This window comes from Notamacropus eugenii, chromosome 2, assembly GCF_028372415.1.
Source record: "Notamacropus eugenii isolate mMacEug1 chromosome 2, mMacEug1.pri_v2, whole genome shotgun sequence".
In the NCBI taxonomy this organism is placed as follows: Eukaryota; Metazoa; Chordata; class Mammalia; order Diprotodontia; family Macropodidae; genus Notamacropus; species Notamacropus eugenii.
The window spans coordinates 456,793,701-456,820,352 of record NC_092873.1 but is presented as its reverse complement, the minus strand read 5'-3'; positions in this window follow the sequence as shown (position 1 = coordinate 456,820,352).

Sequence of the window (26,652 nt, the reverse complement as noted above, 5' to 3'; positions counted from 1 at the left end):
CCTAATTTTGCAAATAATTACATACAAGTCCACAAGTCTTTAATAAGAAATAGCAAATGATAAGCAAAAGAAATGCAGTGGCCATGTAGCAAGAAAAAGGTAAAGAGATGGATAATCTAATAATTGTACATATTTTCACAATATATTAAAACCAGTGAAAGTTATCAATACTTTGAGTGATTTCTTCTAGAGTTTATAGAAATACATTTTCAAGAATTGCACAGGATGACAGGAATAGTATATGGGAAGGGAATGGAATGATTTATTGAAAATCAAATGTTTATAAAGTACCTGTTATGTCCCGGACACTGTGCTAGTCACTGGCAATACAAGTACAAAGAAGTAAATAACCCTCATGAGAAGTTTACATTTCAGTCAGAGGAGATAACACACACACACACACACACACACACACACACATACACACACACACACCTCAAATACAGAGTGAATAAATAAATGAATAATGGATGAGAATGAATAATAAGAATGAGTAAATAAGTATACACATAAAGAACTTAAACTATTTTCCTTCTATTATCAAGAACTCATACATTTACTAGGACAGCAGTTAACATCATGTAGTATATTTTAGTCTGTACTCATGTTGAGCCAGGTCAACAAGGTCAAAAATGCATGGTGCTGCTAGTGTATTAAGGGAAATGCAGCGCACTAGGCTGAAACTAGGCACTGGAGACAATAAAGACTTGTCCTTTCCTTTTCAGTGAATCATATTGACTGAAGGGTTCAAGTACATTGATTTGTCACAGTTAGGTAGTCACTCCCTATATTAGATATAGAACACACTCACACTTTGTAAATGGTGAATGGAATGAACAATGAGAGAAATACAGTATGCTTCTCTCCAGACCCCACCATACAGAAAAAAGTCTCTTACTCTTTCTGATCCTATTGGGATATTTTTCTCAGCTACTTCCAGTGACGTCAGAAAGATGATTGGAGATCATTCTGGAGCAGATGAGACCATTTCCCCACTGCAGTCATAATGATATTAATTAAAGTCACATCTTTCTTCTTTAATAGTGTTTTTTATCATCAGCATTCATTTCCATCATTGCCTAAGTCTAGAGAACAAAGAAAATGAATTCCAGATTTGTAAAGGGTAACAATGATTCTAATGATTTTGAGGGACTTTTTGTAAAGGTTTGTTGAATTTGTTTATCATTTAATTCTATGACTTTCAGTTATTCTCTCTCTCCATATGTATGTGTGTACGTAATGCATATAAACACACACATACATGCATACATGTATATACATATTTGCATTTGTATGTTTATGTGCACATTTACGTATATACCATTTAAAAAACTAATTACAATTTTCCTTTGAAAATAACTGAAATAATAAAAAGAAATATTAATCAAAAAATTTAAATATTTATAAAATATTATTATAATGTATATTATGTGGTTATACATCCATATATGTATATGTATATGTGTGTACGCACATATATACACACATACATATATATGCACACAGATATACATACACATACATATCCATGCATATATACATACAAATATCTATCTATCTATGTATTCCCTATTGCATTCACAATTTTGAGAGTACACTGATAATAGAAGGAAATGAGTTCCCCTAATTCCATGCTATCATGCTGTTTTTCTAAATAGTTTACATCTGTGACAGGTCATTTTTTAATCTAGCTTGCTGTTTACATCATATTAATGTGAAAATCTCATATTGCAAATTTGCAGACTATATATTGGTGCTGAGATATATTTCCTTTAAACAGTGTAATTGTTTATTTTCTTGCACTGTTTTAATCATCTTTATCATCTATATCAATGATCATTAACAGAAAAAAGATTCAATTTTTGCAGCTACCATAAGCAGATTTTGCTTATTCTTAACTGAAATGCTAATTGTATACCTTGTAAGAATTATAACAATGAAACCTTCTCCTAACATAATCTCCATCATCAGAGTAAAGGATTCAATAGTTATAGAGACATAACTTCCATCTTTTAAACATTGTAGATTATAATCCCTAAAATTTCTTATCTAGAAATCATAAAAACAAAAACAAACCAGTAACAGTAGGATGGTAATTGAATTGTCAGGAATTCTTAATACAAAAGAAGTAGTGTAATGATTTTAGCTTGCTATGTTAGAGAATTAAAAATGCAATTGTCTTCTATTTGGAACCAAGCTGTCCTAAGAGAAATGCAACATGGGCAGTGAGCCCGCCTCCTTGTACCAGTTAGGTGTTCTATGCATGTGAACATAGGCTCCTCTAACTTCTTACCATCTAATGGGTTATGGCAAGCATAGTAGGAAAAATCTTTGAGTACTCTTCAGTTTAGCTACTGGAGATAAAAGAAGGATGAGTAGAGCTAAGGTACAGAAAAAAGGCAGGGGTATGGTTGTGTACTGATTTTGAACTCTAGAAATGAATGGAATTCCTGATCAGGAATCTTCTGATGACCTACTTACCAAAGCACAGGAACTGTGACTGAATTTGATGAGAGGATTTTTATCTTCCCACACCAAGTTGAAATGTGGAGACCAGAAACTGGTTCTAACAAAAAAAAGTCTCTCAGAATTTGTCTTCAAATATGTAGATAATGGAAGGGAGGAGAGCAGTGGGGATTTCAGATTTCTACCATACCTAGTTTAAATATTTTATCATTAAAAAAAAAAAAACTTATTCCATTCACATAATATTCTCTGAACTAAAATACTCATGAGTATTCCATCAAGACACACAGAGTTGAGAAGGGAAAATTATATTGAAGAGAAATATGGCAATTATCCAATTTTAATCATTAAATATTAAATATTAATTTAACAATTATTAAAATTATTAAAAATTCAAATCTTTATTTATCATTATATTTGTATGAATACATATTTGTTATTTATTATTAAAATGTAAATTAAAAATCATTAAAAATAAACACTGATTATTTTTACATTTAAAATCATGCTTAAGCCAAGATAGAATATGGTTAGGCACTAGTAATCTAAAAGTACAGAGGACCCTGTTGCTTCTATTAGCTCAGTAGGATTGAAGGAAGACTAGAAGTAGAGCACTTGGGGACCCAAATGGATCTTCTCAGAGACTCAAAGGAATCTCACTGAAAATGCTGTTAGATTTACCAAAGAAAGGTGGGGAGCAGGGAGATAGAAGATATAGAACAGTCCAATCTCAGAATTTTGTACATCAAGGGAAGGTTAGGGACAGGAATAGATGGAACAACAAAGATAGAGTGAAAGACAAAAATGCCCAGAGTGAGAGACAAAAATACCCAGATAGATAGATACAGAAAAAGAAACAGAACAAAAACACATGCAGAGGCAGTGAGATTGAATGTACCTATTAAAAGTGATCATTGAACTAGCAAATTTGTAGAGGACGTATGAGTGTATCAGATTGAGTTATAAGATCAAGATATTTGACAGATTTGGGGGAGAGTGGGGAGAGAATGTGATTGAGAATTTGAGGAGAGAAAAGAAAGCTTTGGAAAAACTACTGTTAGAAATGTGATAAAGTCAATTGAGGGGAATAAAGTGAATGGCATGCAACAATAAGGCGCAATGTAGGAGAGATAGTAGACCTTCTTAGGGGAGTCTATGTGCATTGTAGCATGATTTCTTTTAGCAATATTTGGCTTTCTACTTAGAAGAAACACAAATGCCAGATATTAATAGTTATTCTAGGTTAAGATTAGCGACACAGACACAGAAGAAAGCAAAAGGTGAAGAAGATGGCATTTTTCTTTGCATGTGATGACTGACCATAAGTTATATAGATTATCCACTAGTTAAAGTTTTCCCTCTCCATTTACTACTAAAGTTTCATTTAAGAATTTCTATGAAGTAGTATTTTTATTAAAACATTTATGCTGGATACCACATGGAAACATGAGTTCATTACACTTGTTCTGATGTCTTCTTTTCAAATTTCTCTGGGATAAATTTATTCAAAAGTGACCAGGCTTTGCTCACTTGCTCTTTGGAGTATTTAAGCTCCTAAAGTTAGCTCCTGGCATTGCCTATTATTCACAATCCATGTGTTGATCTCACTAGGCAGATGATCTTTTGAACTAGCTAATGCCCAGCCCCAGCTCCTTGAACATTAATAGCTTTTCTAGCAGCAATGAATTTTTTTCCACTCACAGTCTTAAAAAACTTTAATATTGTTCTCAGTGGCTATAGCCCACCTTCAAATTCCAAACCATGACATTGAGAAGGCATATATCATCAAGCAAATGATTCCTTTAAATTATATAGTGGGGGACCAGAGTTCTGAGAAAATGGCTGAAGTTAATTGCACATTTTTATCCCTCCTTGGGAGTGAGGTTGTGATACCTGTGGTAGGTTAATGCTGCCACGTTAGAACCAAATAAAAGGAAAACCTTTCTGAATTTGGCAAAGGGCAGGTAATTAATTTCATCTCTTAGGTTCTAAATTAAATGTATGGCTTCTAGGTAGGATCTAAAAGTAAACAGCTGGAGCCAGTCCTTTTCCATACCAAAGTCTATAATAAGCTTGAGACTAAAGCAACCTATGTTAGCAATAGGATACATTAATTGAACAGAGATTATCAAATGAGATTCATATTTGACCCACAAAGTATGTGCTATCCTTAGAGATCCAGGTCAATTTAGCAGCCACTACAAAATGCCGATTTTGATCACTTAAGCTAGAAGTGATTATTCCTCCCTTTTCTTCACTACTACAACATCAAGTTTTCACTTCTATGAAGAAAAAGTCACTTGTTTTGTATCATGGTCATTCCTAGATGTCACTCCCTACACCTCATTGAATCTTTTTTTGTGACAAAGAAATGCTTTTAAACAAAACTGACCAAACTAACTCTGTTTCTTAGAGCTTATGCAACATTGTATACCTATAGTCTCCTCAGTTCATTTTTATTTTCTAACTGTAAGAAGGGTATATGTCTTTCTGTATGTGTTGCCCATGTAGGCTATTTGGATGCTCATGTGGATTTGTCTATATGACAAACAGGAGGAAATCTGTCATCTCACCTATCTTTCAAAGGGAGAACTTTTTGATATGAGCTTTATAATTTGACCATAATATTCCTAGGGGTTTTCATTCTGGGGTCTCTTTTAGGAGGTGATCATTGGATTCTTTCAATTTCTATGCTAACCTCTGATTCTAGGATACCAGTGCAGTTTTCTTTGATGATGTCTTTAAAAATGAAGTGCAAACTTTTTTTTGTTTTGATCCTAGCTTTTAAGTAAACCAATGAGTTTTAAAAATTATTTCTTCTTGATCTGTTTTCTGGGTCAGCTTTTTTCCACAAGATAGTTCACATATTCTTTTTCTATGTTAAAAAATTGTTTCTTGGTGTCTAATGGAGTCACTACCTTCCACTTGCCCAATTTGATTGTTTAAGGAATTATTTTCTTGAGTGAACTTTTGAACCTCTTTTTCCATTTAGTCAATTTTACTTCATAAGAAGTACTTTTCTTCAGTGAATTAGTGTACCACTTTTTTCCATTTGGCCAATTCTGCTTTTTTAAGGCATTCTTCTCTTCAGTGGATTTCTGTGCCTTTTTTTTTTCAAGCAAACCTACCAATTGTGTTTTTAAGTTGTTATTTTCTTGTCTATTTCCCACCCTTATATTGATTTTGCTGCTACAAAATTCTATTTGAAGCATTATTTTAAAGTTCTTCATAGGGAAATTTAGGAAAGATCAGCTGAGTGCTAGTCTACTCTGTCATCTTGCCTCCCTCCAGTCAATCTTTTTGAATTGGTTTTGCATTATTAACTCTCATGCACTCTATGTAGTAGCCAAACTGAGTAGGTTGTTGTTCCCAAAATGTAACACTTAATCTCCTGCATCTGCTCCTTTTGCATAGATAATTCCCCATGTCTTACCATTCTCTTTTCACATCTACTCCTCTTGGGGTTCCTAGCTTCCCACTTGTTTTTTTTCTTCCTTGAGGCTTTTCCTAATCAGCCAGTTCAATAATCCATGTTCATCCCCATGAAAGTACTTTGTATTCACTTTTTATTTTATTTTTTTTATTTTTCTAAGTACATGTTACTCCTCAACCTGAGGAGAATGTCTGTTCATATTATATTTGGAAAGTTGAATTGAATGTAAGTTCATGAAGAGTAGGGACTATTTGTGAATTTTCTTAACTGTCCTAGAGAAATACTCATATGAAACTGAACACATTGGTGTTCAAACATTACTTAATGGATAAATGAATGAAATTCTGATCACTGTATTTGAAAACAGGCCTTTGAAATACATTAAGATGATGGGATAAAGAACCTTGTAAAATATCTCTCAAATTACTACTGAAAAAGTTTTTTGTTACTACTTTCATTATTCATTGCTGCATAGGCTCCCTTAAAATGCCAAGACAAGTTGTGTTAGTATAATCAATAGAATTTCACCAGAAATTAGAAAAGAAATAGCTAATAAATGGAGAAAAGAATGTGATTGTTTTTGTAAATCACTAAATAATATTCTATGTTTTATAATTTTCATGTAGATAATTGTGTCAATGTTAACAGTAATAACTGTCACTTAGATATGACTTTAATTGTGTAAAGTGCTTTATAGGTGTAGAAACACTTTTCTTTGGTCCTCAAATCAATCATGGAAAGCTTTTTTATTTAACAAATTAGGAAACTAAGGAAGACAGAGATAAAGTGATTTGCCTGGTGCTGCACTTAAGACAGGATTTAATTCATTTTCTTGACTCATAATGCAACACTCTAACACCATTCTACCCTGGAAGGAGTCCTTATTTTCTTCAAAATTAAATTAAAGCATCACCTTGTAAAGTTTTTCCCCATTCTACCATTTGTCACTTTCTGCCTTACCATTTTAAATTGTTTATGTCTTTACCCTGAATGTCTCCCGTGGAAGACCCTCTCTCATCACCATTGTTTCTTAGAATTCCTAACATTCCTTCAAAATAGCTCAAATAAAACTTTCTGCAAGAGGTCTTTCCTAATCTTTCCACTTAGCAGTATCTTCCCTTCTGAAGTTACTCTTTATGAACCATGTACAAGCCTATGTATAAACCCTTTTGTCTTCCTTTTAAATGTAAGCTCCTTGGGAATATGAGGTACTTTTTCATTTCTTTGTATCTTCAGTGCTTAGTAAAGCATTGAACATAGTAAGTACACATAGCAAAATACTAAAACATAATGAGGACATGATAAATGTTGCCCAATTGATACCACCTCACCAAATACTCTGTAGTGTGGTGTTCCAGTTACTAGAGTGCTGGATTTAGAGGCAGAAAGACATAAATTCAAATCCATTCTCTGACATTTACTGACTTTTATTTAACTGAACAGGTCAAACTTCTTTCTGCCTCAGTTTCCTTAACTGTAATATGGAGAAAATAATAGAATGTACCTCTTTATTTGGTTTTGAGGATCCAATGAATAACATTTGTACAGTGTTGGCATATAGTGGGAGCTTAATAATTACTTTTACACTTTTTTTTTCTTTCACTACCTTCAAGCTGTGGGAAACAAAAAGCTTGAAAAAGATACAGAGCTAGTACAGAAACTCAAATCAAGTGGGAACAAATTCTCATCATTCCATTTGCTACTAAATACAAATAAAGTATGTGGCCAGTGAGTCTGTAGAAGACGAGTTTGTATCCTAATACATTTATTCAACACCAAAAAGCACTTACTTTGTGTACTTGTAGAATATTCTTTAGAACTTTAGGTGTGAAATAGCCCTATATTTTTGTTACATGCATTTACATAAGTATCTTTTGTCTTGTAAAAAGAAAAAAAGGAAAAGATTTTTTTTTTTTTTTTGTATTTCCTTGCTCAGTGCCTGGCACAGTGGATAATATGACCATGTTTCAATTAAATACTTGTTGATTGATTGATTGTTGTTTGTTTCAGGATCATTTTGATTTTTCTGTAGAAGCATGTTTTTCATATAGTTATAAAATTAATGATTACATAAGTTATTTCTATATTTAAAGTGGGTGGAAAATTACCTACAGAAAAAAGCTATTATAAATTATAATGATAGTAAGTCACCATTATTTTTTAAAGACATGATTTTAAATGGTCTGCTTATTGACACAATGGAGTTTATAAGTTGGAAATTATTAGAGTTTATGTGCTACTTAAAACTACTCAACAATGTTGTTATAGTGGCACAATTAAAAATAACTTGGAGATATGTCTGTGTATAACACATACACAAAAATGTGTAAAAATAATATATATACTTATATATACATATTTATATGTGCGGATACGCTATGTTCTTTTTAGCATTTTAAAATAATAAAACATATGTAGTTATTTCAAGTACTTCTTTTTGTTTAGTCTGATTTTAATAAATTACTTAACTATTCAATTCCCCTTGCTTTAGGAGCATCAATTTTAGGATTTCTCCCATTTCTGGAGTTAATGGTTACTGCCTTCAAAGGGTCCTTAACAGTAACTTAAAAAAAAAAAAACAACTCTTACTTTGTAATACATAGAAGATAGATATATATGTGAATTTGATAAGCATTTTGTAGCAATATAATAAAGAATGATGTTTAAAGTTCAAAAGCACATTGAACTGCATTTAGAACATAGAGAAAATTCAAGGAACATTTTAATAGCTTATTTAAAAGTTCTTCCTTCAATATAAATAAAATGTATCTTTTCCCAGACAAGTTGCTTTTGATCTATATATTTGTACCTAATATTGTTGATTGACACTTGATATTTTTGTCAATTCCATCAATAATATCATCTATTTTTCACCCATAAGTCAACAAGTATTTGTTTATTAAGCACTTACTAAGTGTCAGGCCGTATGCCAAACTCTAGAGGAAAGCAGAAATAATCCCTATCCTCAAGGGACATACATTATAATAGTAGAGATAACATGCAAATAGCTAGAAACATAAAAGATATATACAGAGTAGCTGGAAAATAATATAAGAAAAGATGGTATTCATAGGCAGAGAGCCAAGGAAAGTACTCCTTTTGCAGGCAGAACTTGAACTGATTCTTGAAAGAAGCTGAGAAAGCTAAGAAGTACATGTGATTGGTCAGCACTTTCCAGGATTGCAAAGGTTTGGAGGGAAGAGACACAGTGTCCTCTAGTAGAAACTGCAGGTAGGCTTCTATAGCTAGAGCAAATAATGCATTGAGAAGAATAAAGTTTAAAAGGAATGTAGAGTTATGAAAGGAACAAGTTTTTAAGAGTGATAAAAGGCAAACAGAGGAGTTTAGACTTGATTTTGGAGATAATAGTCACTGGAGCTCACTGAACAGGGTGGTGATATGATCAGACTCAAGCTTAAGAAAATAAATGACCCCAGCTATTGATTTACTTTGCAGTTCTGATTCTGACATGATGGGCTTTGCCAACATAAGTCAGTTACTTCTTCATTCTGAAACTTCTATCAGCATATGGGACTCTTTACCCTGCAATTTCCTTCTGAACCTAGAGTCTTTTCACTTTAGAGAATGCCCTGCCTTGTAGCACCATTCATTCCTATCACTGAGCTCCTTTTGCAATGCTCTGAAATAACTTTCTAAATTTTAAGAATACCTGAAATTGATAATAATATTAATAAAAAATAATAATATGATGATAACATTTAGAAAATTGTTTTGCAAATGACTTTCCCTCTCTATATGAGAATATTTACATACTCTATAGAGGTACATTTGTCTTAAAGGTTTTTAGGGTGGATAATTTTTGATTAATTGAAAAGACAGAGTGAAATTTGGTATAGACTGGCTCTTTTCTGATAACTTGCTGAAATGGAAGTGAGATTGTAGGGGAAATTATTAGAGAATCCTCTGTATATGTCAAGAAGGACACATTTGTGATATTTCCCACAGTACATGACACATAATTCTATATGGAACTCCTTAAGAGCAGGGACTGCCTAACTTATTCCTTCTAATGACTCCTCTTTCGGCTACTATGAAGCCATGAAAGTTTTAGGTTCTCAAATATGTGTTGAAGGAATGGTTGAATGACTTGCTTAGTCACACTCAATTTCCATTTGATTGAACATCATAGAGATACTCCATGATACAATATTTTTCTCTCTTGAACATAAGTTATTAAGAAAATAATACCACTTAATGTTTACATAATCTCAAAACTCATCTAAAATGAGCAAATATACATTGGGTTCCTGAAATGAAATGTTTTTGCAATCCCCAAATTGTGCATACATAATGACAAGACTCCATGCAGGATAAAAAAGATGTTTATTATTTCAAGTCGTTTTGTACTTGATTCTTTAGAATTCTCTAGGAGCATGATAATATCTGCAGGGAGTGAAAACTTATTTTCTTCTCTGCCTATTCTAATTTCTTCAATTTCTTATTTCTTTTCTTATTGCTAAAGCTAATATTTTTAGTACCATATTGAATAATAACACTGATAATGGGCATCCTTGTTTCATTGTGATCTTATTGGAAATGCATCCAGCTTCACCCACTTGCATATAATGCTTGCTGATGACTTTAGGTAGATACTGCTTATTACGTTAAGGAAGGTATGATTGATTCCTATTCTCTCCAGTGTTTTCAATACGAATCAATTTTGTATTTTGTCAAAAGTATTTCCTGCATCTATTGAGACAATCATATGGTTTCTCTTAGTTTTATTGTTGATATGATCAATAATGCTGATAGTTTTCTAAATATTGCAACTTTGGCAAACTTACAGGTTACAAAATAAAGCCACATAAATAATCTGCAGTTCTATATATTGCTAACAAAACCCAACAGCAAGAGATGGACAGAGAAATTCCATTTAAAGCTATGGCAGACACTATAAAATATCTGAGTCTACCTTCCAAAACAAACTCAGGGACTATATGAATACAATTACAAAACACTTTTCACACAAATAAAGTTACACCTAAGTAATTGGAAAAACATCAGCTGCTGATGTGTAGATGGAACTAATATAATAAAAATAACAATTCTACCTAAATTGATTTACTTCTTCAATGCCATACTAATCAAACTACCAGAAAATTATCTTCTAGAACTAGAAAAAATAATACTGAAATTCATCTGGAAGAACAAAAGGTCCAGAATGAAGGGAACTAATGAAAAGAAATGCTAGGGAAGGTGACGTAGCCCTATCAGATCTCAAATTGAATTATAAAGCTACAATCATCAAAACCACTTGGTAGTGGCTAAGAAATGAGGGGTAAACCAGTAGAATAGGACAGGTCCTCAAGACACAGTAGTCAATGAATATAGCAGTCAACTGTTTGATAAACTGAAAGACCCCAGCTTCTGGGATAAGAACTTACTGTTAAACAAAATCTGCTGGGTAAACTGGATAACTGTGATGGAAACTGGGCATAAACCAATGCCTGACACTGTACGCAATAATCAAGTCCAAATGGATACATGATCTAGGTATAAAGGCTGATACCAAAAACAAATTAGGGGAGCAAGAAACAGTGTATTTGTCAGATTTATGGAGAATGGAGAAATTTATGATGAAACAAGAGATAGGGAACATCATGAAGTGCAAAATGGATAATTTTGATTACAGCAAATTGAAAAGTTTTTCCACAAACAAACCCAATAAACCCCAAATTAGGAGGGAAATAGAAAACTGGCAAAGAATTTTTACTAATATCTGTGATAAAGGCCTCATTTCTAACATATATAGACAACTGAGTCAAATTTACAAGAATACAAGTCATTCCCCAACTGATAAATGGTCAAAGGGTATGAACAATCAGTTTTCAGAGAAAGAAATTAAAGCTATCTATAGTCATATGAAAAAATGCTCTAAATCACTATTAATTAGAGAAATGCAAATCAAAACAACTCTGAGGTACCATATCACACCTATTAGATTGGTTAACATGACAAAACAAGAAGATGTTAAATGTTGGAGAAGATGTGGGAGAGTTGGAACACTAATTCATTGTTGGTGGGGCTCTGAGCCTATCCAAACATTCTGGAGAGCAATTTGGAACTATGCTCAAAGTGCTACAAAAATGTGCATACCCTTTGAAATAGCAATATTGCTTCTAGGACTGTATCCTAAAGAGATCATAAAAATGGGAAAAGGTCCCACATGTACAAAAATATTTATTACAGCTCTTTTTGTGGTGGCCAAGAACTGGAAATTGAGGGGGTACCCATAAATTGGGGAATGGCTGAACATGTTATGGTATATTAATGTAATGGAGTAATACTGTGCTATAAAAATGATGAAAAAGAAAACTTCACAGAGGACTGGAAGGACTTATATGAGCTGAGTGAAATGAGAAAAACCAGGAGAACATTGCACACTATAACAATCACAGAGTGTGAGAAATTTTTCTGGTAGATTTAGTCCTTCAGAGAAATGCAAGGACCTAAAACATTCCCAAAAGACTTGAGGTAAAATGTCATCTACATCCAGAGAAACAACTATAAAATTTGATTGCAGAATGAAGCAGAGTATTTTCTCTTGTGCTATCTTTTGCTTCAGTTTGTTTTTTCTCATGGTTTCTCCCATTCATTTTCATTTCTCTATGAAATATGACTAATGCAAAATGTGCTTAATAAAAATGCATGTAGGAGGAACCTGTGGCAGCCACAGCAGTAGCAGGGGCAGCTATATCCACTGTTTCTGGAGCTCTAAGCCCACAGTTTGTTGGGGGCTGGGGGGGACAGTATGACCCCATCCACCACTGACAGTAGGAGCTACCTTGACAAAGAGCTCAAAAGTCAAATAAATGGCTGGGGAAATAAGTGAACCCAGGAAAAAAGAATCAGACTACAAAATCTTACTTTGGTGATAAGGAAGACCAAAACATGTAAACAGAAGAAAACAAAGTCCCTCCATCCAAAGCCTCTAAGAAAATATGAATTGGCCTCAGGCCAGGGAAGAGCTCAAAAAGGATTTTGAATATCAAATAAGAGAGGTAGAGTAAAAAATTGGGAAGAGAAATGAGAGTGAGGCAAGAAAATCATGAAAAATCAGTCAACTGCTTGCTAAAGGAGACTCAAAATTGCTGAAGAAAATAACACTTTAAAAAATAGACTAAACCAAATGGTAAAAGAGGTTCAAAGAGCCAGTGAGGAGAAAAATGTCCTAAAAAGCAGAACTGGCTAGATGGAAAAGGATATTCAAAAGCTCACTGAAGAAAATAATTCCTTAAAGATTAGAATGAAGCACATGCAGGTTAAAGACTTCATGAAAAATCAGAAAATTATAAAACAAAACCAAAGGAATGAATAAACAGCAGACAATGAGAAACATCTCATTGGAAAACCAACTCATCTGGAAAATAGATCCAAGAGAGACCATTTACAAATTGTGGAACAACCTGAGAGCCATGATCAAAAACAGAGCATAGATATCATCTTTCATGAAATTATGAACTAAAGGGTAAAATAAATATTGAAGGAATTCACCAATCAACTCCTGAAAAAGATCCTAAAAGAAAAACTCCTAGGAATATTGCAGCCAAATTCCAGAGTTGCCATGTCAAGGAGAAAATATTTCAAGCAGCTAGGAAGAAGCAATTCATGTATTATGGAAATACAATAAGGATAACAAAAGTTTTAGTAGCTTCTACATTAAGGAATCAAAGGACATGGAATATGATATTCCAGAAGTCAAAGGAACTAGGATTAAAACCAAGAATCACCTACCCAGCAAAACTGAGTATAATACTTCAGGGTAAAAATGCTTATTCAATGAAATAAAGGACTTTCAAGCATTCTTGATGAAAAGACCAGAGCTGAATAGAAAATTTGACTTTCAAACAAAATAATCAAGAGAAGCATGAAAAGGTAAACAGGAAAGAGAAATCATAAGGGACTTACTAAAGTTGAACTATTTACATTCCTACATGGAAAGATAATATCTGTAACTCTTGAGACTTTTCTCAGTATTTGGAGGGATTATATACATATAGACACAGGGAATGGGGTGAGTTGAATAGGAAGGGATGATATCGAAAAAAATTAACATTAAAGGGTGAGAGAGGAGGGTATTGGGAGGAGAAAGGGAGAAATGCAATGGGGCAAATTATCTCTCACAAAAGAGGCAAGAAAAAGCATTTTCAATGGAGGGGAAAAGTGAGGAGGTAAGACGGAAAAAGTGAAACTTGATCTCATTACATTTGGCTTAAGGAGGGAATAACACGCGTACTCAATTTGGTCTGAAGATGTGGAGGGGGATGAATGTAGCAAGGGTAAATGGAAGGAAGGGCTAATTAGAAGTAAACACTTTTGGAGGGGGACAAGATCAAAATGGAGAACAGAATAAATGGGAGGCATGATAGGATGGAGGGTAGTATAGCTAGTCTTTCACAAAAATGGTTTTTATGGAAGTCTTTTGCTTAACTATACATGTATAACCTATATTGAATTGCTTGCTTTCTCAGTGGGGATGAGTGATAAGTGAGGAAGGGAGAGAAACTGGAATTGAAAGTTTTAAAAACAAATGTTCAAAATTGTTTTATATGCAACTGGGAAATAAGAAATAGAGATAATGGGATATAGAAATCTATCTTGCCCTACAAAAAAATACAGGAGATATTGATAAAGCAAGGGAGGGGTGTGATAGAAGAGAGGACAGATTGAATGAAGGGGTAATCAGAATGAGTGGTGTCTTGGGGTGTGGGGAGGGAAGAGATGGAGAGAAAATTTGGAACTCAAAATCTTGTGGAAATTAATGTTGAAAACTAAAAATAAACAAATTAATTGAAAAAAAAAAGAATGTACGTATAGAAACCATATAAGATTGCATGCTGTCTTAGGGAGGGATGGGAGAGGGAGGGGGAGAAAATCTAAGACTTAAGGATGTCATTGTAGAAAACTGAAAATAAATAAATTAATAAAAAAAGATGAACTTTATAAGATAGAATCTATATCCAGGTTAATTTATGGTCACATCAGGAAATAAGAGGAAATTTAACCATTTTAGATTAAATGAATTGAAAGAAAGCATAGAAGTGAAGACCAAAATTCATACATGACTAATAGGTAGGTAAGTGCCAAAACTTTGTTACATGGGCTCCAAGAGGGTCAAGTCATTATAGTTTATTTCTGTTAATAATTTAATTTTGCAAACATACATACACAAAAAGTCTTTGAGGTAGCAACAAGTTTTATTATCTCTTTTTTAAGGAAATGATGAAACTTAGAATCAGAGTTTAATGACACCTAGGGTGATACAACTAGTATTAGAATAGCAATCAGGATTTAAACCTGAGTTTCCGCTGATTACAATTCCATAATTTCATTCAAAATTTCAATTGATTTTCTTGTGTGCCTTTTTAAATTTTTTGTTTGGGTATTTCTACAACCAGCAAACATAGATAACTGTTCCCTGTACAACATAGTAGGCAACATTTAAGAATTTTTATTAGAAACCATCCTCCTCCTAAATGTATATGTCTAGGACATACAAAGCTAACATACTGTGAATGAGACATGTACTTGAAATCATTGATCGTAATACTAGTTGCCAGATTTTACGTTTTACTGACATAAAGAGGGACTATAGAATAGAAGAAGAAATATATTTTTTTATGGAATGGGGTATCAGGGAAGTCTTTATGAATAAAGTATAGTTTATTTCAGCTGATATTTATGTGAACCACACACATATGTACAATCATTTTACATCTCTCTTTACATCTCTCATCTACATCTACTCATTATCCCACTCACTTCCAAAACATCTTATCCCTACTTTAATCTCCTATTTTCCTTGTCCTTCTGCTCTTTTGGCTCAGTATTTTTGTCTCATTTTACTATTAAAATTAAAGTCATTCACCAGGAGCTATTTCTTTTCCCCTATTCATATCTCACATCATTCAGATGCCTTCCATCAGTGTCTCCTACCTTTTTGTCACATGAAGAGATGAGCCTTTTTTCCTTCAACATTAGCTCTTCTAAACATACAAGTGATCCCATTCCAGTCCATCTTATCTAATAGATTTCTCCCTCTATCCCCACCTCTTTCAAAATTCTCTTAGTATCATAAAGTCTACCACACTCCCAATCATCCAGGCATGCCACATCACTTTTATTCTTAATTCCTCACTCTCTCTAATCCCATTCCCCCCCAGCTATCTTGTTACCAATACCCGGTGAATTTACTTTTATAATATTTCTCTATAGGCCTCCTTCTTTCTCCTGACTCTTACAAAACCCTGGGGATAGTCCCTCATCACCTCATTCTTGGGTTATTGCCTAAAAGTTTGGTTCTCCATTTTGGTTCCTGTTCCACCAATCTGTGAAAGTTTTTCATTGATGGAGGGAATTTTCTGATCTAGAGTTCCTAAACCATTGAAACCAAATGTCTAAATTGGGGAAATAATGAAAAACAAAACCAAATCATTTAGAAGACTAGCAAATGTTTAGAAAATACTCAGTGGTCAGAAGTGACTTTCCTAGTCTATCCCTTTTTCTCTCTATAATAATTTGTATCCCCAGCACATATCACATTTTCTGGCCCATAGGAAGTACTCAATAAAAGTTTATTTTACATTTACACACAATTCCCTCCATCAATGCCAATAATCAACTCTTGTGTGAATTAGCAACAAAGAACACATGAAGGAAGATGGTATCTGCATCCAGAGAAAGCAAAGATAAATATATGTTTATACACAGAATAGTTTTATATGCATATATGTGTGTATGTATGTGTATAATACACACATATTTGTTTCTAATCGTAGCCATCTCTAGGGTTGGGAGAGGAAAGGGAAAAAGAAAGTTACATGATAATTTTATTATATAGTTAAAAAGGAGTATTATATAGTTAAAAAAGTTATGGATAATAGATTTGTAGTTTCATATACAATTTTTTCTCTCATATTATGATATGCTTGTTTTATTTCTGAAGTTCAGAATAAAATAGAATGTTTTAAAAAATCAGTGATTTTTTTTATCATCTAATAATTTATTTGCCTGGAATATTGTGTTCATTGACCTACCCAGGGACATATGACCTGTGTGTAAGAACTATAACTTCATCTTTCATCTTTCTGAACCTTAGTCTAGCTCTGTCCATTAACTCATGCTTCCTGGTGGTTCCATTTATAACTTAACCTCTGTTTAGAAAATGATTTGTGGATCGTCTATAATGTAGTATTTATAAATTAATTTTGGATTTTAGTTTTGAATTATTTCCCTTTTTATATCATTTTAAAGATTTATTTGCCTGGAATGTTGTATTCAGCGACCTACTCAGGGACATACAACTTATATGTCAGAGATACAATTTCATCTTTCATCCTTCTGAACCTTTACCTACATAACTGTCCATTAATTCATGCTTCTTGCTGGTTCCATTTATAACTTGACCTCTGTTTAGAAAGTCACTTGTGGATATTCTATAATGCAGTAGTTATGAATTAATATTAAATGTACTTTTAAATTATTTCCATCCATTCAGAGCTCTAATTTTTATTATTTTTAGCTCAAAAAAATTCAATAGCTCCCTCTTTCCAAATGAGAAAAGATTGCATATCTTAGCTTGGTACTTTCAAGGTCTTTAACTTATTCAAATTGTGGAAAGTTACATTCAAAATTTTACTTACACCTAACTACCACCCTAATAAAACATAATCAAACATTGATATAAAAATAGATGCAAATGTTCAGATACATAAAACTTCTAACATTGATGTCCTCAATTTAACTGATGTCTCTATTAGGCGTTATATACTCTTTCAGAAGACACTTAAAATCAAGCAGTTTCTCTTGTTATAACTGAAGGCAATGTGATCAATCACATTAGTTGAGTTTTGTATAGTTAGTACAATGGAAAAGGTGTGGTAATGTATTACTAAAAGAAAGGAGTCAAGTAGACAGAATTAGAGGAGAAGAGAGCAGTTATCCCTCTGCCTTTTTTTTCATTTCCTGACCTTTGATCACTATTAATTTTCACAGCTTCTACTTTCAAAGATACAAATTTTTATTCCTAAGTTTATGAAGATAATCATTCTGTGGGTAACAACTATGATCAAATAAGGGGTTTTTATTGATTACATATTCATTTAAATAATCAATGAATTCTAATTGATTTAACTAATTAGTGGTACTCTACATAAGTAAAGGAACTAGTAAATTCAAGAGGAAATTGACTTAAATCAGTGTTTGGATATACTGGAATAGGGAGGGGAAATACACTTTAAATTTTTATTCTCTTCTAATATATCATATTTTGTATCCTACGATTTTAGCCACTGCATCTGGCTTCATGATAAAATATTAATCCTTGTTTAGATATATCTGCATAATTTTCTCTTATAAAATATAAAAAGAGTACATAAAATGGTCATGCAAATAATTTTCTATCCATGTAATTTTATTTAGCTACATTTCTAATTTTAATACTAAAAGCAGTAGTTAAGCTTATTGTAAATGTATGATTCATATATTTTGTTGTACAGAAACAAGATTTTAACTTATATGTTATCAATATTGAATAGATATCATTTTACATTAATTTCCTGTCAGCTGCTTCCTTGCCAATAACACAAGTGATCTACCTGCTTTTTCCTCAGTAGCATAACTTGAATCACTTGTTTTTTTCTGACATTATATTTTTATGAAAAGACTCCCTCACTAGGGTAAGCCACCAAGTCTCTGACTTCCAGTCACTCCACATTTTTGACCCCACTGTGGTGTGAGTGGTTTCTGAAGTTCATTACAGTATTTGCATCATTGCATATATTTGAAATTTGTAATGAATATTGAACTTGCCAAAGGTTATGTCCTTTGGGAAGCTCAGTTGCTATATGGAGTGTTAAGAGGCATCAAGACTGATTACTGGGAATATATAGAAGCTCTAGAATTCAGCCCTGGATCAATCATCCAATGAATTTACATTAACTTTCCAATCAATACATCCTAATGCTTTCTTTATGGCTTTTAATTTCTTCATTCATGTTTTTGTACATCTCCAACTTTACTACACCATTTTTAAGACTCATCCCAAGCTCCAACTTCTAAAAGAAGCCCTTCTCAGCTGTTAGTGCCCTCACCCCTTTACTTCCTCTCTCTGTGTCTTGCCGTCTCTCTTTCTATATCTCCTTGAGGTAGGGGAATAATATTTTGCTTTTATTTTTGTATCTCTACTACTTAACACATATGATTTTTCTAAAATTCCATACTCTCTATATGAATTGATCCAAGCCTACCTTACTTATCTATTAATATTACTTTGATGACAAAAGCTTCTACTAGTTATTACTGCACCTCAGTTGCTTTTACCTCACCTAATCATTCACCTTATTAATGCCACTTGACAAATTTCTACCATATCAAGTCCTACCTCTTTCAACCAGCTTTTATTTGTTTTACTAATCAGAAGTTATCAACTATTTTCCAAATTAATACACAGTGACTATTGAAAGGTGAACATTTCATTTCCAAATAAGAGGAAGAAGATTGACAAAAATTCTAGGAATATATGATGGCATTACTTCACCAAATAAAAGAAGAGGCCAGGTATAATTATGGACATGATATTAAAAATACCTGTCATAAACATGTTGAAAACAGACTTCACAGACACAACAATTCAAATTAATTGGCAAAATATATTGTGTACGTAAAAAGGAGTTTACAATTGTAAAAACAAACTTCATGGATCTCTATAAGTAATACAAGCTCAATTCTCCATACTTGATCCATTTGTCTGGATTATCTCAAACAAGTCATTGTCTGCTAGCTGTTACATATATTTTTAATTAGGTAGTAATAAAATAATATAAGTAGGTAAACCCTTTAAACCTTGTTCCCTTTTGCAAGGACATCTGTGAGGTGGAAAGAAAGCATTCTCTCTTCTTGTCAGAATTTACAGATTATAAAACAATAAAATGTGAAGCTTGAGTACACAATATGGCTCAAAATTATTACAGGTAGAAATATTATTAAGAAGGTTAAAAAGGACATTTTGCTTTACTTACCCTAAAATAACACTCCCTAATTATGCTATAAAGACCATCAGGAATGTAGCTATAAGTTTGTTACTTTTTTAACTAGTTCATAATCTCAGTAAAATTAACCACTAGATATTCCTGGGCTTAGGTATAGCCTGATTAAATTAAAAAAAAAAAACAACATTTGTTAAATATCTGTCATATGTGTGACTCTCATCTACATGTTGGGGATAAAAAAGTAAAAAGTAAAATGATCTGTGCCCTCAAGGAACTGTAAGGTAATCTGGTACAAATGAGATAATTAGGTGAAAGCTTCAAAATATTTAAGACATTGTGTAAAATGTCAGCTGTTTTGTTTTTATATTCCTTATTCCTCTCCTCTTTATATTTGATAGAATTTAGGTGGAAATGGTCCTAGTATAACTTTCTATTCTATTATTTTTCTTTTATGTTTAACACATACAACATAGATTCATTATTATTATTTCTATTTTGAATTAAAATGGATATTTGGGATACAAACTTATCTGTTAATGCACTAGATGCATGTTTTAGACAATAGCTATGTGCAGGCTTCCAGGGATATGTACTTTTGTCAAGAGTGTTTTGCAACAAAACCTATATGCTACTACCCAAAGTAACTATTTAAAGAATCATGCTTTCACGTCATTCAGGAACAAGAAGACACAAATTTATAGACCTCATGATAAACATGACAAAACACTGATGTTTTTTTAAACTTTTTTTTTAATTTTAAAGTTAAATACAAAATGAGAAAAGAAAAAAATACATTGCCATTTTCACAACAGAGCACAAGAGAGGAATCAATGTAGAGGTTTTCTTGAAATGGAAATTTATTGTTTTATATTGAAGTTGGATAGAATCTTCCCTGACAAATTCAAGTCTTTTCAAGTTTTTCTAAATCAACCAGCTCATTATTGTCTAGACCATAACAATATTCTAACCCAATCATATCCTGAGAGGTCATCTATGAAAGCTCCCCCCCGCCTTTTTTTCTCACTCAGGATTATACTTAAGTTTGCTGGGTAAGTTACCCTTGGTTATGACCCCAGCTCTGTTGCCCAACAGAATATTGTATTCAAGAACCTATGGTGCTTCAATGTTGCAGCTGTTAATTCTTGGGTAATCATTATTGTAGCTACATGACATCTGATATTTTTTCTTGTTCTTCCAATATCTTTTCCTTTACCTGGGAGATTTGAAATTTGGCTATGATATTCTTGTAAATTTTTCTCCTGGAATCTCTCTCAGGTGATGATCAGTGGATTTCTTCTATTTCTTCTTTATTCTAGTTCTCAAACTTTAGGGCAACTTGCATTGATATTTTCTTGTACTATTGTGTTGACGTTCTTTTTTTGTCATATTTTTATGTAGTCCAAATATTCTTATATCGTTTTCAATTTGTTCTCCAAATTAGTCGTTTTTCTTATAAGCATTTCACTTTCTTTTCTATTATTTTATTCTTTTGTTTTATAACTTACTGGTGTCTTAGAATACCAATAGCATTTCCTTGCTCAGCTCTAATTTTCAAGGAATTATTTTCTTCCTTAATGTTTTGATTCTTTACTTCAAGTTTGTTGATTTCATTTTCTTGATTTTCTTAGATTGTTCTTTTTTTTCTATTTTTCCTTGATCTCTCTAATTTGAGCTTTAAGTTCCTTTTTGAATCCTTTCAAGAACTCTTTTTTTTTGTATTTGGGGTCATTTGATATTTCTCATTTTAAAAAGTAGTAGAAAAAAAGGAGTGATTTCTTTAGATACACTATCTTCCTCTGAATATGAACTCAGATCTTCTCCATCTACATTGTAACTATCTATGGTTAGGTCCTTTCTCATTTGCTTATTGATTTTTATTTTTTCCTTTTATTTTGTTTTTAGCAGCCATTAGTCTAATCAAGTTGTAGTCCTCAGGTATGGGAAATGATTCCCAAGCCTCAGGTCCTTCTTTTCTTATTTTGTGAGGTCTGTCTCAGGGCCCAGCTTTGGACTTCTTTCTCTACTTCTTAACCATGGCTAGGGCCCCCAGTCACACTGCCCCACAAATAATCTTGATCCCCATAGTTCCTCTGGTGGCTGCAAACTACAGCTGTCCTCTCTGCCCCAGAACTGAAACCAGGGACTCTGCTCTCCTAAAATTGTCTATAGCAAAAAGGCTTGCAGCCTCTTGATACTGCATTCACCCTGTGAACACTAGCTCCATCTCCTTGAAGCCACAGCCCAAGATGCATCTGGTTAGCACAACTGTGCTTAGTGTCCCTTGACGTTGGGAGATCCTTCAGTCTTTTCTGAATTAGCAGTCAGATATCCATACTGTCTTTGAGGTGAAAGTTTCTAAGCCTGACACTACCTCTCAACCCATCTGCACTCAGGTTTTGTTGTTTGTTGATTCAGCAGAACTGGCCTAGATGTGTTTGCATTTCATGCAAGCAAAATCTCCAGTTCTAGAGGCTGAGTCTTTTCTGAGGTCCTATCAAATTGTCTTAGGAGGACAACTACTTTATCCTGTGTTTAGACAATTTTTGGAGAACTAAATTTTTCTGATCCACTCTACCATCTTACCACAGTCATCTCACACAAATATATATGTGTGTGTGTGTTCATATATATGTATATATATATAATATATATATTAAAAAATAGATATTATATAGAACAATAGTACTACATTATAATTCATTGGTATGTCTCAATTTTTGAAATATAACTCATTTTGGTTTGCCTACAGAACCTCTGTGATGGCTAGGGTTCAATAATAGAAACAAGATGATTTGATTTGAACATGGAACATTAAAAAAGATGAATGATAATAGAAAATGATAAGAATAACAAATATCATTGTTTGTCATTATTATTATTAATATTATAGGAAAAAATATCACCTAAACATATAAACCAAAGAAGGCACAAAGTTACAAAATAAATTGTTCCGGGGGAAAAAGATGGAAAAATACTAGAATGGCTTCTAAGAAGTGAAGAAGAAGAAGAAGAAGAAGAAGAAGAAGAAGAAGAAGAAGAAGAAGAAGAAGAAGATAAAGAGAAACTATTACAAGATTTATTTCTAAAATTAAAGAAAAAGGCCAAAATGAAAGTGGAATTTAAATGGAAGAACTGATCGTAGTTGAATAGGACTGATAAGAAATAAATAAAAACTCACAACACCCAGTCTACAGGTGAGTCAATGATGTTCATGTTTTTTCGTGGTATAAAACTACAGAATATGGAGGACACATAAAAGGGAAACGGGGAGAATGAAAATCAGGGAATATATGTGATATTCACTAATCAAGTTAGTGTTAAACAATGAAGGGAAAACACTTCTTGGGGTCTCATGGAAAAAGAAAGGTAAAAAAAAGAATGATGACATGATAAAGGAAGAGGGTTCAAGTGGATTTTGATACAGTGACATGAGTAGAGTGCACTAAAGAGATCCCCAATGGAGTAGAGAGATAGTCTGTAATAGAAAATGAAGACTTTACAAAGGGGATGATCTTCAGGAATTTGGTCCTGAAGAATAACTACTTCTAAAAGTTCTGTGTTGGAATGGATGGCACCCTGCCTCAAGACAATGAGGATCAGAACTCTTTTGTGGCAGAGAATAAATAGAAATCAAGAAATGTTGGAGGGCATGGATGGACTCAGAGAGTAGGTAACATGGAAAATTGGGGGGAGGGGGTGATCATTGAGAGGCAGAAGGTAGTGTACCAAACCATACAATCAGATACAGAAAGAATGCTAACATGGACTTTTTTTCTTTCATCTTTATGTCCTCCAATATTCTATACTTCTGAGAACAAGAAACAAGAGAAAAAGGGTAGAACACAGCAATATCTATAAAACATCAACAATTTTAGAAGAGGTAATTCAAAATAGGCACCTGTAAGGCCAAACAAAGTAGAATCTTTTGCTGTTTTCGTTTTACTAAAAGTGCCTCTGAATAATGTTATTAAAGAGGATCTTTTCTGTCCATTGTCTTGCCTGTGAATATGTCCATGCCTTTTGTTAATGAGGTACTTCTTCTCAAGAGATGTAATGCCCTCTGGCTCTAAAAAGGTGTATAAAAACTCTGAGGTGTTGTTTTATTTTGGAACTTACTGACTGGAAGTGTTTGTTTGGTCATACAGGGAGCCTGGAAAGCCTCCAAGGATCCCCCAGGCTTTGAAAATCCAGATGTTGATGCTTTCCTCTCTAGTAACTCTGGCCAGACAGTTGGACCTGTTTGTTGAATTGTGATATGCGTATTGATTATGGTCAGACAGAGGAAGCCGTGTCTGTTGATCTTTGATTTCTCAGCATTTTCTCTGAAGTTCAAGGTGCTGACTTTTCCCCCTGAGCTAACAGAATGATACAAGTGCTTGATTAAAGTGATTGTTAACTCCTCAAAAATTGCGTCTCCTTTTAAAGAAGCAAATCAAAGAACCTGTTATAGCAGGCCCCCCTGTGTATGTAGAAATGCTTACTGGTGCAGCATGTTAGAAGATATAATTCACTGAAGAAAACAGAGACTAAATAAATATGAACGACATTCACAAAAATTTAATTCTAGAATAGTCAGTAGTTAATACTCAATAAACGTTAAGCATCTACCATGTGCCAGGCACTGTATTCAGTGTTGGGGATACAAATACTAGAAAAAAAAGAGGAAAAACCATCCCTGACCTCAAGGAGATTAAAATTTAATGATGGAAGATAACCCACCAAAAGATATTAAAAAGTGTGAGGAGAGAGAAGATACTTGAATGCAGGTAGAGATATCAGTCAGAGTCCAAAGTACTGCTCGTATGTAAGAAATGAGTAAATGTCTGAGCTGAGCTCCATCCTTAAGTGGAGCTCTGGAGTTCTCCAATCAGAGAAATAGAATATACAGAAAAGGAAGAGAACTTGTGAAGAAAATGAGGGAAAGTCTATTTTTTAGAAAAAATGGGAGAAAGTCTATTTTTTAGAAAAAAAGAAAAAGATTATAATGGAAAATAAAAAAAGGTGATTTTGCTTGATTATTTAATTGAGGAAATAGGGTAAGAACTAGACAATTTAAATGAACAACAAAAAGGGAATTATTTTAAAAAGATGACCAATATTCAATTTTGAAGCATCTATTTTACATAAGACTGATGTTAGGAATTCAAGATTTGTGCTGGATATTCAAATAGTATTTGGAGACAATAGGAAAACTTTATCTTGTCTAGCAGATTGGCTGACAGAAATATTAGGAGAATATAGAAATGAATCATTTCACATAAGAGACCCCATCTTCATCTACCACAGCACCATCTACCTGGATTCAGCTCAGATTCTTCAATTTCCATCTTAGTGAGTAAAAAAATACATTTAATATGCCAAATCACATTTTGGCCAAAGTTTACATGACAAGAAGTAAATGTCCAGTCTACTTTTTAGCAATGCTATAAATCTTCATATTGTTCATTGACATTAAGAGAATAATGCAATTACGTGGTATGATTCCATATTTGAATTGAAAGTCATATTCACTTCTGCTGAAGAGTGATGATCTTATTCTTACTGTTAAATAGTAGCAAAGCAATCTATCTTCCTAGCAAATGTCTCATTTTATATGAATTGTTCTAGACACCAATGAATTGGTGACATGTTTTTAATAGAGAATTTTTTTCCATGTGGACATAAAAATCTCCAATATTATTTCTTTACTTAGATCATTTTTTCAAAGATATTATTCACCTAACTAAGTCACCTGTAAGGAAATGAGTCAAAGGCTTTGTTTTAATAAAAAAAATATATATATAAATAACATAATTCTTGCAGGTGAATTATTTAATGATAACAGAATTGATAATAAGTTACCTTTACAAACCTGGACCTTATTAACATATCCTTTTTCTTCACAGTTTATAAACTGATTTTTAGTAAGATAAAGTTTTTTTTAAACTTACACAAGCTGTAAATATTTTGTAGAAACATAAAAACAAAATTTGCTTAAAGTAAAATAAAATATATTTGAGCAATATTTTGGAGTGTTCAGTGGTGCTTTCTTATATCATAATAAATATATGATAACTTCTGTTTATCTCATAAAATATTCAGGAATGTAAAATACTTGAGCCAATAACCATGGGTATTATCCTGTGGTACAACTTTTTAAACTTGCAGTAAAGTGAATATTTCAACCACTTTTCTTGATGTAACTGTTCTGTTGTTAATAATGTGGATGGTAAGAAAGGTTTCTTTTAATTTTTTTGTTTCTTTTTAGTTTGTTGATTATTTATTTATATTAGGGCAAATAATTTGTTAGACAATGAAATTTGATGAAGGTGAGAATTTTCTCTGGAGCAAAGTATAGGAAAAGTTTCCTTTACCAATTTATGAATGAGGAGGCTTGGTAAACACTCGGAGAGACTTATTTTCTTTCCCCAGTCTTCTGATCATTAGTTATAGACACAAGTATACAAATGCACATAACACACACGTACCACATATGTGTACTCATAAGAAACCAAAACCAGAATCAGCATATAAATCACAAGAATTGTGTTATAGATCTGATTCTCCATATTATATACCTCTTAAAAGTTTCTTACATGCTATTTCTGCATGTGTATAGTATGACCAGATGCTTGATGACCTACGCTCCTATGTGGAAGAACCAACTTTTTTTTACTAATATTCTTTCCACAGTGCTTGAGATGTAGTAGGCACTTAATAATGTTTATTGATGATATTGCTGATGGTTTGGCAATTTTGGGGACA